A 16,841-nucleotide genomic window follows, 5' to 3' on the forward strand; every position below is an offset into this window, starting at 1 on the left:
TCGCTTCAGGGCAAGGATCACCAGAATGATTGCGCTGGAGTGATTGCGCAGGTAAGGAATAATTTATTATTTTAGAACCTTGGTGTTGGGCAACTTTTTGAAAATCCTGGACAACCCCTTTAACATCACGCAGAGGGGGTGTTCAACACTAAAATGAAAGGTGGATAGGTTATTTTAATTTAAAATTGTTAATAATAGATTTATGAGAACGCTGCTGAAAGTCATTAATTAACCATTTATATATAACATTTATATCATCACTATACCACAGAATGTTTTTTATTGGTTTCATATCTTGGACTGTAAATGACCCTACTTGTTTTTAAATAATTGGAGGTGATTTTAATACTATAAGCTAATATACTGTCATGCCAAAAAAAACTGTTTTCTGGCAGATATAGGGTTAATCTGCAGGAAAGTAACATTAAAATCCTGCCTGTCTGCTTTACTGGATTAGAGGCTACAGGGAGAAATTATCTTGTATTCTCCATGTAGCCACTTGCTTCCAGTCATCGGGGCTGTGTTGGGGGCTGTTAGTCACCATCCACTACACCAGAGATGGGGAACCTCAGGCCCGCGGGCCATTTACAGCCCTTGATGACCTTTTATCCAGCCCCTGGGCAGATTCCTGGGAAACACAGGGCTTGGGCCGGAAGCTGTGTTTTGACGGCCGCTGGCCAATTAATTTCTTCTCGCACAATTTGTTGGGCCCCCGAAGGATGGTATAAATATCCAAATGACCCTTGGCAGAAAAAAGATTCTCCACGCCTGCACTACTCAATGAACGTGCTGTAATCACTCCCTGGCACTTTGATTGATAGCCTGCACTGCACACACATACTGCATTCACACACTGCAGAGCAAGCTGTCAATCAAAGTGTCGGGGAGTGATTACAGCACTCACATTAAAGTGAACGATGACTATAACGGCTCCCAATGACTGGACGCAAGCGGCTACAGAGAGGATATCCATTCATTTTGTCCCTGTAGCTATGCTTCCCGTAACGCAGGCAGATATGATTTTCATATTATCATTACATTAACCCTATATTTATGAAAAATAGTGTATCTGGCCATAGCAAGTTCTCTTTAATCAAGCCATTACACCGAAGGACATGATAGATCCCTGAAGACTATAAAGAGAATTCACAGACTGTTCTGACACTAATATGTTATCTCTTTTAGAAAAATTCTTACTATCCAATAACCTCTTAGCCAAAGCAGTCTAGCTCAGAATAGGAGATATATATAGTCTCAAGAAACATATTACTGTCACCAAGGAACGCCATATTAGTCTTTTTTGAGGGAAGATATATTTTTGAAAATGAGAGAAGCAAACGAAGGTAGTTTCCGGTACAACCAACTGGATAAAAAATATATACGTTTATTGAATCAAATTAATAGTCCATTAAAGGTTAGAAACATCAACATCACCTTTGTTTTTCCTCTGTCAGCTGCAATCACCAGCAGGAATGGCACCCACTGGTTTCTAATCACAGCAATGGATTCATCTATGTTACCAGTGTGAACAACAGCTCTAACCCTCCTCCTCTCCTCAATTCCTTCTATTTTTGAAAATGCCTTGAGTGTATGGAAGGGCTCAGTTTTACAGGATGGAAGACAACATTTAGAACAGTCAGAGTTGGAAAACAGCTAAGACAATATTAAGTTGGAAAATGATTCAATATGTGGCCAGAATGAAAAGACATAAGAGACAGAAATGTCAGCTGAGTAGCAGCAAGTGTAAGGAAAAGTGTCAAGAGGAAGATTTTGAAACATACCTGGATAAAATGCGAAAGATTTTACTGTTCTCATCTACATAAGTATGGAAATAATGGAGAAGCTTTTGGCAAATTTAATAAGAAGTTAACGAGGCTCTCTGATCCAATGGCAATATTAGAAACCTCTGCTGTTATTATAAAGAGACTTATACAATGCCCATTCTGGACGATTACCAAAACAGGATAAAAAGACGTTTAAAAATTGGCTGGAAAAAAGTCTCCTGCTGCGATATTCTTAGAAGATTCTTTATTGTCCCCTACGCGTTTCAATGCCGTACTGGCAACCTTATCGAGTATAAAAAAAAAACAAAACAACAGGATCTGGTGACAGATTCCCTTTAAGCGCAGTCCACCTGCCTAAACATTTAGTATTAAATTTGGTCGGTTGTTAAGGACAGGGATATGGACTGGACTTGGCAACAACAGGGAGCACAGAGTAATTTGAATTGTTTTGGATAAATTAATTGAAAGCTTTGGGACTTTGGGGTCAGAGGGAAGAAAGAAAAGGACTTAGAAATCACAAGAGTGATACAAATAGAAGGCTTCCATTTTATTTTAATATATTTTGCAAATTATAACCTGCTACAGGAGTATAATAAAAAAATACTAGTATTATTTTTTTAAACTTAAAATTAAATCAATGGTTTCATGGTACAGGCCAAATGTTTTTATGTCTAAGGCATAGAATTTTATTTAATCAGGTTCATTGCGCAGTTATAGAAGAAGTAGCAAGAAAATAGAAAAGATAGCTTCAACTAGAGCTGCCTGACGAGGAAATTGTAGCCAAAAAAAGAACTGAAGAACCAGAATAAAGTCAGAGAAGTAGAGAGGAGTATGATTAAACACCCAAGATTCTTTTAATTAACCTTGTTCAAACTACGTATATTAAGTGTTTAAACAAGAATGCCCTAAATGCAGCTACAAGGATGTTGGCTTAAATGATTGCCTGTGGCAATGCCCACAGTCAAAAGGTTTAGGAAAGAATTTAAAGCTCTACCCTGGTGGATTGTTGGCTACAAAACCTTTAATGAAATATGGTTATTGATACTTCATTATATCCAGACATAACTTCTCGTAGAGTCAGGAGTCACTTGAAAAAAATACTTTAGATATATATATATAGTGTAGATATTTACAACATGTGCCTAATGAAGGAGTTGTTAAAGAGTTTGTTCAGGACTTTAACATAGATTGCCTATCTTTAGGATAGGTCATCATTGTCTGATCGGTGGGGATGTGACACCAGGCACCCCTGCTGATCAGGTGTTGGCCGGAACTGCTTAGTTACACAGCTCCATCGACAGAATAGTGGCCGCGGATGGGTACTGCATATCCATCCCCTATTGATTTGAATAGGTGGCGGATGTGTAGTACCCGGCTGTTGCCACTACTCCAGCAATGAAGTCGTGCTGTACAGCTCCGTAACTGAACAGTTCTGACTGACACTGATACCGAGAACAGCTGATCATCGAGTGTTGCACCCCTGCCAATCAGACATTGATGACCTATCCTAAGTATAGGCCATCAATGTTAAAGTCCTTTAAAAAAAACTCTTGAAAGAGCAGTTAATGGTGGATTGTTCAGATTTCTCATCTTTTGTATCTATTTTGAAAAATAGATATAATTTTGGTGGCTGTCGGCAAGATGACTGAATAAGGTTTATAGCAAGATTAAATTTGAAATGATTATGAGATCTCAAAACTTAATGAATTTCTTCTGGTTCAGGTGAGAAGGAGGGAGGTAAATATATGAATAAGACATGTTATGTACATTTCATACATATTGCCTTCTGTGATGCTATGCCAGCCCCTGTGAATATTTCTGCATCGCATCATCCATTATAGACATGATGGCCAACTTAGAGGACTAACAGACAGGCCAATGAAACTCCTTGCCTGTGTTAGAATGACAGTTGAAGTTGAGCCTCCTGGACCACAAATGGGGGCTTGAAATGGGGAAATTGGTGTATAAAGTATATCAAAGGCTGAGCGAGAGGGAATCAGGTGAAGCATGTGCAGTGGTTTTCAGATGTGGAGAAGGAGAATAAAATAGTTGATTAACTCCTGCAGCACCCACCCGATAATATCTCTGTCAGCAGCAATCAGTTCTTTAATTTAGCTTACATTGGCACACTATGTTCCAGTTGACTGGTACGGCAATGATAGAGGGTATAAGGAGGAGTGGATAGCTGGAGCATGGAAGGAGTAGCTCCAGCTGTTAATTGTTTTATCTTCCTTCTCCCTCTGTTTAGTCTGTTCCTTGTTCAGTTTTTTAGATGTTTGAGGTTTTCTATCTGATGAGGCGTTGTGCCAATATTGTGCCAGCTCCCATCTGACAGTGATTTGTGCAGTGTTGTAAAGGGGTAGAATAGGATTGCAGCGAGCACTGTATTTGAAATGGACAGAAGTCTGAATAAGTATTCTGGAGGACTCAACGAGGAGAAAAAAAAAGGAAAGAATCCAATCTGTTCAACTCTTTCTTAGCACAGAAAATGTTTGCTACCAGAAGTTTAAAATGTCTATGCATTGTGTATATATATATATATATATATATATATATATATATATATATATATATATATATATATATATATATATATATACTTTTCAATTGATTGACAAGGTAATGATGTCCAATTAATCAGCTCTAAAGGGTCACTGGATGCTTGATTATGATTGTCTTTGGCTGGAGCAGTTCCTTATTCTTGTTTGCACAAGTTGTCTATTCATAGTATCTCTGTTGCCATCAGGGTAGCGAGACCATAAAAGATTTAGGCATAGCAGCATAACTACTGGCACTCTGGGCCAAGCACTAGAGGCCGGGCTCCATAAAACAACTGTACACTATAAAAGGTAAAATCTCTCATTGCAGGAGAATTAAAGATAGCAAAAGCAAGTCAATTGCAAGCTTGCTTAATTTCATGCTGTCTACCTCATTAAAGCAATTTAAGAACTTGAGAATACCCCTTTAAGGAACATTAACAGTGATGCATACATTTTTTTATAATATAAGTCAACAGCCAATGTGTGCTATTTGTATGTCTACACCATAGATTACTTCAGAAGTATACGTTGGGGAATACTTCAGATTTATATCTCAAATTGAAAAATGAAATGAGATGTGAACAGTGCCCTACTGATATAAAAAACAATATACATATATAAAAAAATTTATGTTTATAAATTGGATGAAGGGATGGGGCTGCAGAGCTTCAGATGAGAGGTGGTGATGTGTCTATTTTGGTTGCAGTTACATAAAAGCTTGTTATGCCATTATCCACATATTGATCCAGAACTCCAGCTTCATATGTTATACCATAATAATATTGTCCTTTGTTTCTTGGAGCAAAAAAAGTCCCCACGGCTCGAGCGTTGTGCATGTCTGCCTTCCTGTCAATTAGTTCCTTCACCATATCGGGATTCTGGTTCACAATCGCTATGTGTAAGGCCGTTTCCCCTGGGTACAAGGAATGATAAGAATCATAAGTCTTTCATTTAAAGCCCATAACATTTCTAAGTAACCTTCTACTTGCCAGGTACGTTCCATCTGATCTGCCTCTAGGAGGAATAATTGTCCATCTCTAAACTCTAGATTTATGAAGCTCTATTATAGAGTTTAATATCATGTTAATCTCTGGGACATTATATTCAGTAAAAACAGATAATGTGATATTAATAAAAGGTAATGTTGCATCAAAGGCAATGAATGGGACATTTCAGCGATTGATGGAAATGATTTGCTAATATGATAGAATCACAATTATCCTATTCATTAAGCTCCAGCGTGACGGTGCCAGCAAATTGGCTACTGGTATTTAAGTCATGTTTAAACTTGCACCCATGCAAATCTTGAAAATGTTAATGATTTAGTTTTGAATTAGCAAGTTCCTCCAAGCCATCTATTCAATAATAGCTCACATTTCATCAGCTGCTATGTACCACAGAATTAGATATGTATGAAACATTGCCAAGGCGGAAGCAACAGCGATAACGTTTTATTCAATTTAGCGCTATCTCACATCTGCAGTTATTATTATATAGTAAATATTAAGCATCAATTAAAGGGGGTTCCTTTTAGTTTTTTTGTAACGTAAGCTGTAAAAATGCAAAATAATGAATAAACTTTGTGTTTCAGTGCATGGTTATCTCTTTTGTTCTTGTAGTTTGCTATCAGTGTCAGTGCAGTGAGAATAAATCATCCTCCAGGTTGTTTTAGCACACACACACGTCTACATACACTGATATAGCAAACTCTGAGCTCCTGACCACAAACCGAGATCTTGAAAATGGTAACCGATTATATAAGAAAACTGATAAACTTGTAAGTTAAAGTGTCACCAGCAATATTTATATTAATGTCACATGGCTAGGGAATGCCATTAATACCTGGTCGGAGGAGATCCAACTGCTAGAACATCCACCTAAGATTAGAGGCTTTTATCAGACCCTACACCACTTCCAGTCAGATAAGGTGTCTTCAATTTGAATGGTGCTAGATTTTTGGGTCAAGAGGGAGAATGAGAGCAAAAACGGAGGCTTTACTTTGCCATGCGGCCCTTTGGTGGCATATCTCTTTTAGGGTCCCCAAAAGTTAGATATTTATGATGTACCCTAAAAATATACCATCAATGTCCCTGGTGGAAATCTACTTTACAAAACCAATGTCTTTTAGACTTGTCACAATAAGTCTGAAGAAGTATTCCCTAAATACATCTGTCTCAGTCTTTGGTAAACTGCTAGAAATCTCCAGCGGTTATTGCATGGATTATTCATTACTTTTCAAACTTTTTGTGCCAGGAGTTTGGTGGTGACCCAGTAGCCAGTGCAGAACAGCAGTGCCGCTACGAGAGATGAGTGCAGGGTTGTTGTTTTTTTTAATTCATTACCCTAGACCTATGCAAAATACATTTTAAAGTACAGGAAAACCTTTTATATTGTGGTAGATCACCAGTAGGGTTATCAGTGTTGCATCCCTTTTAATTCCGGCCTTCAAAAAAAGCATTTATATACACCAGACTGCCTTGTTAAGTACAGTATGTTAGAATCCAGAGCAGATGGACTGAGTCCCCCCTAGTTGTCTGACCACCCTCCTCCCCTTCCCTTTTTCCTTAATTCGTGGTTGAATTTGTTGGTTTCTGGATCTGCTCAAATGTGCACTGCCATAGTACAAATTTAATATACTTTGCGTATGATACATCCGTATACGCTGGTATATCTGCCTCTTTGTGTGCTGGTTAATCCCAGTGGTGTACTGTGTATCAGATTGTCTCCTTCTTTTAATCTACTGTAATATGTACTTTTGCATTCTCTTAACAAACTTTATCTGTGTAAAAAATGCTGATTCTGGAGACATTAAATACCTAATGTGATCAAAACCTTTCTGATTTTGTTGAAGGAAAAGTAAACCTAGAAATATGCTATATAACTAAACAGCGGGAAAAAAAATAATTTGTCCTTATCGCTTCCATTTTGGACTATTCGATGACTGATGAAGTTGGACTTAGAACAGCCCCCTATCAATCAGGGCAGATATACAGTTATGGCCGAAAGTGTTGGCACCCTTGAAATTATTCCAGAAAATGAAGTATTTCTCCCAGAAAACGACTGCAATGAGACATAATTTGTTATACACATGATTATTTCATTTGTGTGTATTGGAACAACACAAAAAAATCCAGAAAAAAAAAAGGCAAATTTTAAATAATTTCACACAAAATCCCAAAAATGGGGTAAAAAAATTGTTGGCACCCTCAACTTAATATTTGGTTGCACACTCTTTGGAATGCATAACTGCAGTCAATCGCTTCCTATAACCATTAACAAGCTTCTTACACCTCTCACCTGTAATTTTGGACCACTCTTCTTTTGCAAACTTCTCCAGGTCTCTCATATTTGAAGGGCGCCTTCTCTTCTCATTTTCTGGAACAATTTCAAGGGTGCCAACACTTTCGGCCATGACTGTAAACAATTCTGTATATAGTTCTTTTATAGTTTTATAGCTATTGTTCTAATATTTTTCTTCTAATCATTGCTTTAAACACTCACAACTATCTCCTAAAGAGAGCTTAAAATGTTCATATAGTTTTCATTGCCATTTCATGGAGAATATGAACAAGGTGTAATTATGGAGAAATCACTGTGAATTTTTTTCTTTATATTTCCTGCATTTAATATTGCTGTAAGTGCAATCAAACTGGATATTTATGTTTGTTTTGTCTTTTTTGGAGTTTGAAGTCTTGTGAGGTTGGTGGTGCATTACCTTCTCATAACCTATAAGTGGCACTGTTGTTACTGTCCTATTTCTAAAGACCAGCAGCTACTACCACCCATCAGTGCATGTTCATGCAGAGCACAGAACTAACAGAATGCCCTTCTGTTGTTTTATGTCTGGTAGCATTTCACATGGACTTTTAGATCCTCTCCACATATTCATTTTATCATTTTAGTAAATGCCATTCTACTCAGAGATCCTTATACTTGAGTTCCAAAATTATTATTCTAATCACCAAACTGTGATGCCAACAGGATTCTTTGTAGACCACAAACATTTAATTGGCCATAGAGTCTCACTGCAATCCATTGACATGTCTCTTATTATATTCAGTGGTCAGTAGCGTAGATACCGGATGAGCAGGGGGTGCAGCTACCTTGGGTCCAGATGGAGTAACCGCTATTCTTAACTATATACAATTAATATTGCGATACAGATAAGGTAAATCAGGGAAAGGCCACGGCCCCACTATCAGTATTCGGTCAGTATTTTTTCTCAGGAGTGGGAGCCAAAACCAGGTGAGGAACAATCAGAGAAAAGGTATAATAGAAACAAGTCACCAATTCTGCATTTATCACCCACTCCTGGTTTTGGTTCCCACTCCTGAGAAAAAATACTGACCAAATACTGATAGTGGGGCCGTGGCCAAACATACAGTAGTCTCTCTGCACTACCACTCTCTGTTCTGTAGACCTCGGGTTGCGTTAAATCTGCGGCCTACAGAATGATTGGACCATGCACTGGATGACGTGGGACGGCGTGATGACGTCACTGCGCCAGGACTCTGGCGTCCAGTGGAAGCGCCGTCACTGTGAAATCAATGCATTGGCCTGCCCACTCTGCAAAATCTAGGGTTAGGTGAGCATGTGATGTTTTTATTTTAATTAGTACTTGTGGTGTGACTGTGGTGGCATCATACAGTGTGAGGTATACTGTGGAGGGCTCTCATACAGCATGGGGTCTACTGTGGGTGCCATTGTACAGTGTGGGGGATACTGTTGGGGCAATCATACTGAGGGAGAACTACTATGGCTGTCATACTGTGATTTGGGAGAGCAGTGGAAACATCAGAGTAAGTATAGGGGCGCTATGGACCCATTTTACTGTGTATAGTGGAGCTGTGGGGGCATTATACTGTTTATAGGGGAGCTGTGGCCCATCATACTGTATATAGTGGAGCTGTACATGGGGGAACTCAAGGGACATTTAATGTTAAGTGGGCACTTTTAAAAAGCATTATTGCTACCGGGGCACTCAGGGTATTGTGACCGTGAAAGGTGCACACAGGGCATTACTTAGGGGGCAAATTGTGGACACGTTTTATTTTTATTTTTTGGGCACTTGCACAGAGCATTAATATTTTCTAGTGGGCAATTTTACCATCTAAAGGGCAAAAAGGAGGCATTTTACTTTGTAAGGGACACCACTGGCAGATACAGACAGAAGTGGGCCCCTGTGCACGAACAATACATGGGCCCTTTGCAGTCCAATAATTCATCATGATGTAAAATTTCCCCTGCTTTGGAGGTGCACATGAGCCCCCTTAGCTCCTGGGCTCCTGTGCGGCTTCTCAGGTTGCTCCAATGATAAGTCCGCTCTTGAGGGACACAGTGGTATTATTATGTGGAGCAGTAAGAGGAGCATTGTTTTTCTGCCACACAGCAGGTACAATAATAAAGACCATACGACAGCAGCAGCTCATTGGGGTGACAGTAGGATGAGGATTTTGTGCAGATTGGAAATAGATGGGGAGGACACCCACCCAGATGTATGCCCCCCCCTCCCCAAGCTCACCCCTCAACTACACCACTTGCAGTGGTATAGAAAAAACTTCAGTGCTTCTAAGTCACAAATTATGATGTAGTTAAAGGGGTTGCCCACTACTTGGACAAACCCTTCTCAATTACAATATTCTCCCTTATAAAATAACAACAGCCTGCACTCTCGCTTTCGGTGCCATTCCAGCGACGGCAACTCCTGGTCTCCCGGGGCTTTAGCACCGTTATGTCACATGAGTTCTGTAACCAATCGATGGCCGCTTCACTCTCAATTCCTTCCAATGTAACTGACATTCAGAGGAAGTCAGAGAGCAGCCGCAGGGCTCACATGTCATAACTACAGCACGCGAGACCCGAGAGACCTGGTGCTGACGTTGCTGGAAAGACGCCCGCACTGGAGGGGAGTTTAAATTTATACAGGTGAATATAGCAATTGAGGAGGGGTTGTCTGAGTACTGGATTGCCTCTGTAACCTACTATCTCTCTCTACCCATCATGGATTCTTAGTCTAAATATCCAGTAAGCAAAAGTTTTCATAGAGCAACTCAAAAATATTATTAATGTTCAATATTGGCTAATGAATGACAATAAGCATGCTCAGGGCAAGGCATAGGTGGAATACGTGACTGCTTGGAAAACTAGGGAAGGGTGTAAACTATGGATTAAAAAACAATGCAGTGCCTTTAACCCCTTAGTGAACAAGCCAAATGTTTCAAATCTAACCAGTGTCACTTTATGTAGTCAAAATCTAGAAAGTTTCAATATATCCCAGTGATTCTGAGATTGTTATTTTTTTGTGACACATTGACCTTAATTTATCACGAACATAAAGTACAATCTGTTTTGTGTTTATTTCTGAAGATATCAGAAATTTGCAATATTCAATCTATTAATGTTTATGCCCTTAAACCAGATAGTTCTACTACACAAAATAGTTAGTAATAACATTTCTATGTGTCTACTTTACATCAGCATAATTTTTCAAATGTTTAGCACAATTTTTTCACATTTTTAAAGAAGTTTACAAAACTTATATCTTTCCAAGATCTATGTAATGTTGAAGTAACTTTGAGGGGCTTATATATTGAACGACCCCCCAAATTATTAGTATTTTAAAAACTGCACGTTTCAAAGTATTCAAAACTGCTGTCAAGTGGTTTGTTAATTCCTGTAAAGCACCTGAAGGGTTAAGTGGAATGAATGAATGAATTAACCCCTTTCCACCTTGGGTTGTTCAGTTTTTGCGTTTTCGTTTTTTGCTTCCCTTCTTCTCAGACATATAAGTTTTTTATTTTTCCGTCAATATGGCTGTGTGAGAGCTTATTTTTTGCAGGGCGAGATGTACTTTTGAATGACACCATTGGTTTTACCATATTGTGTACTGGAAACTGGGAAAAAATCAAAGTGTGGTGAAATTGCAAAAAAAAGTGCAATTCCACATTTTTTTTTTCCAGTGTTCACTAGATGCTAAAACTGACCTGCCATTAAGATTCTCCAGGCCATTACAAGATTGTATATACGAAACATGTATAGGTTCTTTTTTGTTTAAGTGGTGAAAAAAAATCCAAAGTTTGTAAAAAAAATAAAAAATAGCACCATTTTCCAAGACCCCTAGTGTCTCCATTTTTTGTGATCTGGGATTGGGTGAGGACTTATTTTTTGCACGTCGAGCTGACGTTTTATTGATACGATTATGGGATAGATATGATGTTTTGATTACCTATTATTGCATTTTAATGCAATGTTGCGGAAAACAAGAAAACGTAATTCTGGGGTTTCGATTTTTTTTCTCGTTATGCTGTTTACCGATCGGATTAATTATTTTTTTTATATTGATAGATCGGGCGAATCTGAATGCGGCAGTACCAAATATGTGTATTTTTGATTGTTTTTTAATTGTTTTATTTTGCATGGGGTGAAAGGGGGGTGATTTGAACTTTTATATATTTCTTAAAAATCTTAATATTTTTTAAAACATTTTTTTTTTTATTTTACACTGACTTCAATAGTCTCCACGGGAGACTAGAGCTGCGATCATCTGATCGCCTGTGTTACACATAGCAAAGCTTCTGCCCTGCTATATGTAACAAAAGTGCTCATCTGCTATGAACGCCGACCGCATAGTAGATCGGCTATGACAACCGCATGGGTCTTCTGCTGACCCCGGTTTGTCATGACAACCCATCAGTGACCCACGATCATATGATGGGCGCACCGATGGGCAGGTCTTATGACGCTCTTCCGGCACGTGCATGTTAAATCCTGCTGTCAGAGATTGATTAGATTGATTGATTGATTAGATCAGCTGTCATGTCCCCCGGAAAGTGCGGGCTCAGTGCCGGAGCCTGTGCCAAAGAGGGGGATGCGATATTGGACGTATTCATATGTCCAAAGTTGTAAATGGATTAATGAATGAATGAAAAATTATATTTTTTTCACTTAAATCCTGACAGGTCACCATAACTGCCAGACCCCAAGGTCATTACTTGGCCTCAGATGGAAACCATTGGGATCACACAATCCCGATCTCAGGGTGCTGATGGGGTTAAAGAGGAAGCCCTCTCCCTTTATTAACCATCCAGATGCTGCAGTTACTATTGATGGCAGAATAAGGGGGTTAAGCAGCCTTCATCAGTAATAACACTGATCATGGCTGATGAAGAAGGGAAGCTATAGTTTACACCTGACACCCGCTGTATTTTCACCTGTCAGAAGACGTTATTTTCATATTTCTCAGGCCAGTAAAAAGAAGTCATTAAGGGGTTAAGTCTCATTGCACAAACTGTTGATAATCATAATTGTCTAGTTTTACATGGTCAGATGATCACTCCCTTTTAGTGCAATAAATGCATGATTGACCATTAGGGGGTAGACAGACGGCCGTATTACTTGGACTGGCCAACGGCTCTCCTGACCTGTGTGTGACAGCTCCATAGAAATACATGCTGTCACGCTCAGGTTAGGAGAGCCGACGGCCAGTCGGAGGATTGCGATGCGATCCTCGCATGAGTAACGCAGCCATATGTCTGCGCCCTTAGACTACTATCATCTAATCTTCACAGACTGAGGAAAGAGTGTATAAATTCCAAAACCCTTGCCCTGGGCACAAACAGCACTTGCCCCATGACTGGTATGGTACACATGTGACTGTCACACCCTCTTACCTTTATATATGTCACATTCTATAGGTGTGTCTACCAGGAGAGGGAAAGCATCCAACAATGTAGCCAGAGCTTCTTTATTATTGTACAGTGCTGCTATGTGGATTGCATTTTCTCCCATGGCACCTAAAGCATAAAAGAAATACATTCATAATGTGTTCACATGATGTTCCCAGCAATGTCATTTCTTGGAATAATAACTGTATTTAAAGGTTTATTTCAGAATCAGCTCCATTATGGTATCGTTGTATACCTACAATCTATATGGTAATTGTCATTACTTACAGTGTATTATCGCACGGTAGAAATGGTTCAGGGGATCAGCCAATATCGGAAGAGATAGCCCATAAAAGGAAAGATAACGGTGCTCTCAGGGTAAGTATGCTCTAATAGTGGTGTGATCGTTTCTTGGCTCACCTTGCTTAGTTGTGCTAGGATAGGCAGAACACTATTAACGCTTGATCTGCTGCCCAGTGTCCAGTATCCAGTGGTGTAGAGTGGCTGTGGCACTACCCAAAGAGAGGATCAGATGCAGTAATCCAATATGGATCCAGATAGACATACAAATTGGCGCATCTGATCAAGGGTAAAACATTAGAAATATGCAGACATCCATTGGCAGAAAAATCCTTTATTCTGAATGATTAGTCTAAAACATGATGTGTTTCGGAGCTATCTGCTCCTATTTCAAATGACAAGCTGGTATTAGATGGCTTTGAAACCTCTGATCAGATGCGCCAAATTCTACATCCATCTGGATCCATATTGGATCTCTGTATCTGTTGCACTTCTATTATCGCATGACACGGTCTAACAGGGGCATGTTGTTATACTGGGGATTTTCTGACAATATGCTAGGTATTTCATGGTATACATGTATATTTTATTTTGAATGTACATGGTCTATTAACTTCTTTCTGTCAGAGTCAAATTTTGTTCTTGCACTTTTGTCCCCCCCCTCTTTTTTTTTCCACAACCCATAGTTTTTTTTCCTCCATTGACATAGCTGTATTATTGCTTGTATTTTGCAGAACAAGTTGTAGACTTGATTGACACCATTCATTTTAACAGGTAATGTACTGAAAAATGGGAAAAACATTCTACCTTGTTTTGGGGGTTTCATTTTAGGACGTTCATTATTTGTCATAAAAATTATTGTTTGTGCAGGTCATTACGATTACTGCTTTACTGAACATATAGATTATTTCCTTATATATGGTTTACTGCTTTTAAAAATAAGAATGGGAAAAGGGAATAATTTGGACTTTTAGAATTTGCACCTGTGATCATTGTACAACCCATTGCATTACATCCGATGCAATACAGCATGTCCCATAACTAGTGAGGAGTATTACAGTAAGGGACACTTAGATTTGGGACACTTAGATTTTTTCTATTCATCGTTTAATTGTTTCACAGTAATTTGCCAAACTTTATTTTATCACACGTGTCGCACCGCTTCATGTCTCATGCTAATTCACCTTCGTTGCAGAATCTATTCTCAACAAACTTGTAAAATAATAGCACTAATAGGCAGTCTCGCTTCGGATTACTGCTCAGTTTGTATGTTGTGCCTTAACTGCGCAGAGCAAAAGCTGAAGGAGTGTTCGTCTTTTAGCAACTGATTAACATCGGCACAAAAATTGCACTTCCATTTACAGTGGTCCTATATTTTCCCTTATCGCAGCGTCTGTGCACTTTATGGTAAAGTTACACAAAACAGGAAAAGGTCAGGAGTCCTCCATACTAGAATTGATGCAAATCGATTTACGTGTCTCATTCCATCAGCCATAACAATGTTCTGTGCCTAGTGGATGGGTGACAGAGTACCGCCTCTTACCTGCTGACTTTCCCAGCTCTTCTTTTCATTAGCTGGCCTGGAGCGATGTCATCATTGTGGTTTAGTTCATATGTGATGTCACACCAGGCTATACTGCCTCTCCAGTCCTGTGGCCAATGGAATGGTACATACGAATAAATATGCACCAAGTCTACTCCATACACATTTGATGGTCATCTGATCCCGGTGAGCTTAAAAACACTTCTCCCTCGCCTTCATTCGCCCCAGCTGCTGCCTGTGCTCTGCTCCTTTCATGTCCCCCATCGTGGGGGTTGGGGAAAGGGGAATGATGAGACCATCTGTTCGAGGCCGAAAGACGCTGGTACTCATCACCACCACCGCCTGAGTGGCGGCTGCCTCTGCTCTCCGGCTCTGCTGCGGTTTATTCTTCTCTGGCAGGTGAGTCTTATTTCCGATTGCGCAACAACAAGCAGGGGATGGAGGCAAGGAGAGAGGGAGGCTGCACGGAGAGGCACAGGCCGCGGCCTCCGCTCTGGGTCCGGGCCTTGCAGCAGTAGGCGGATAGCGAGCGAGTGCAAATCCCACTGTGCCACCGACGGGAGCGGCGCTGTGATTTGGCCGGTACCGGCCCGGGACATGTCAAGCGGATCACCCCCTCCTCCACTGCCGCCACCTGCCTTCATCTCTGCGCCCCCTCCTGTCACATTCTCTCTGTACTAGGGAATTGCATAACTAGCAATCCCTGACATGACCGGCTCGATTGTGAAACCTGACTGTGTCAAAATTCCTAAGCAATCGGTGAAGAACTTGCCACAGCAATGCATGGCCAGGTACAGCTAGTCATAGAATAGAATCCTAGAATGTTAGAGTTGGAAGGGACCTCCAGGGTCATCTAGTCCAACCCCCTGCTCAATGCACAGAAGTTGTATAGTAGAAAGCACCCCATGTATTATTCTTATACATAGATTTTGGTTGCATACCTCAAAATTTACTTTTTACATAGATATACACTAGATCGGATCCCTCTGAACAACAAGTATATTATGATCTTCTCTAGTAACTACATGGATTGAAAATCAGTCACATTACAAGTAATAACTATGTGTTCTCGTAACCATCCCATACACCACTCCACTAGCTCCACACTTTCTTGGGACAACTCCCCACTAGAACGCCAATGTACCATGATTAAGGCTTTTCTAAGCCGAAACACATAGCGTTTTTTTTTACTCTGTTTGCCCATATGGTGTGAATTGGCTCTCTTTGTAAGTGCATTTTTTATGGAAATATCATCCTTTAAATAAATGGAAATTTTAATTCCACCACATCACTGGAGTCTCCTCACTCGCTGGATTTTGGTCTGAAGATAACTTCAAACTGGTTGTTTTATCATTTTGAGCTTATTTGGTGCTCTTGTAAATATTCATTATATAAACTGAGACTATACACTGTGTGCAGAATTATTAGGCAAGTTGTATTTTAGAGGATTATTTTTATTATTGATCAACAACTATGTTCTCAATCAAGAACCTATTAAGGCGCCTCAAAACAATGGGGCCCTGCCCGATTTTAAACCTTAAACCGAAAAAAGTCAGAGTCCAATGATTTTAGAATGTATTTTCAATATAGAAAAAGAACCAAAAAAGTAATAATGTGCAAATAATCTCTAGGGGTTCTTAGTAGTTATTGAAGTTGAATAAAACAACATCAAATGACTCCAATCCAAAAGGAATTGCGGGAACAGTTTCATTATATATGCAACAAATTTTATTAAAGATACATATAAACAGAATATCCATAAAAGGTGAGACAGAGTAAATTGCTAAAATTGTTCAGGAAAGGTTATACATATAGAGACCATGAGAACACATTGGATCTCCAACCCTAATCACTATGGTAGTTGCACGAACAGCAAAGAGCATATGCTCACTCAGGAATAGGTAAACATTAAGCAGAATTGTGCATGTAAATAATATGCAATCGTATACAGATGCCTGATAAATAGACTAAGCATTAAAGGCATTATGTGTGCAAAGCTATACCTGAAGAC

General features: G+C 39.5%; 1 pseudogene; it reads right to left on the reverse strand.

Annotated features, from left to right (window-relative positions):
- Positions 1-16,841, reverse strand: part of LOC141258532 (transient receptor potential cation channel subfamily V member 6-like) — an 83,251-nt pseudogene that overhangs the window by 42,281 nt on the left and 24,129 nt on the right.

Source organism: Phyllobates terribilis, unplaced genomic scaffold (genome assembly GCF_046119375.1).
Source record: "Phyllobates terribilis strain yellow unplaced genomic scaffold, ASM4611937v1 Scaffold_3__8_contigs__length_932513732, whole genome shotgun sequence".
NCBI lineage: Eukaryota > Metazoa > Chordata > Amphibia > Anura > Dendrobatidae > Phyllobates > Phyllobates terribilis.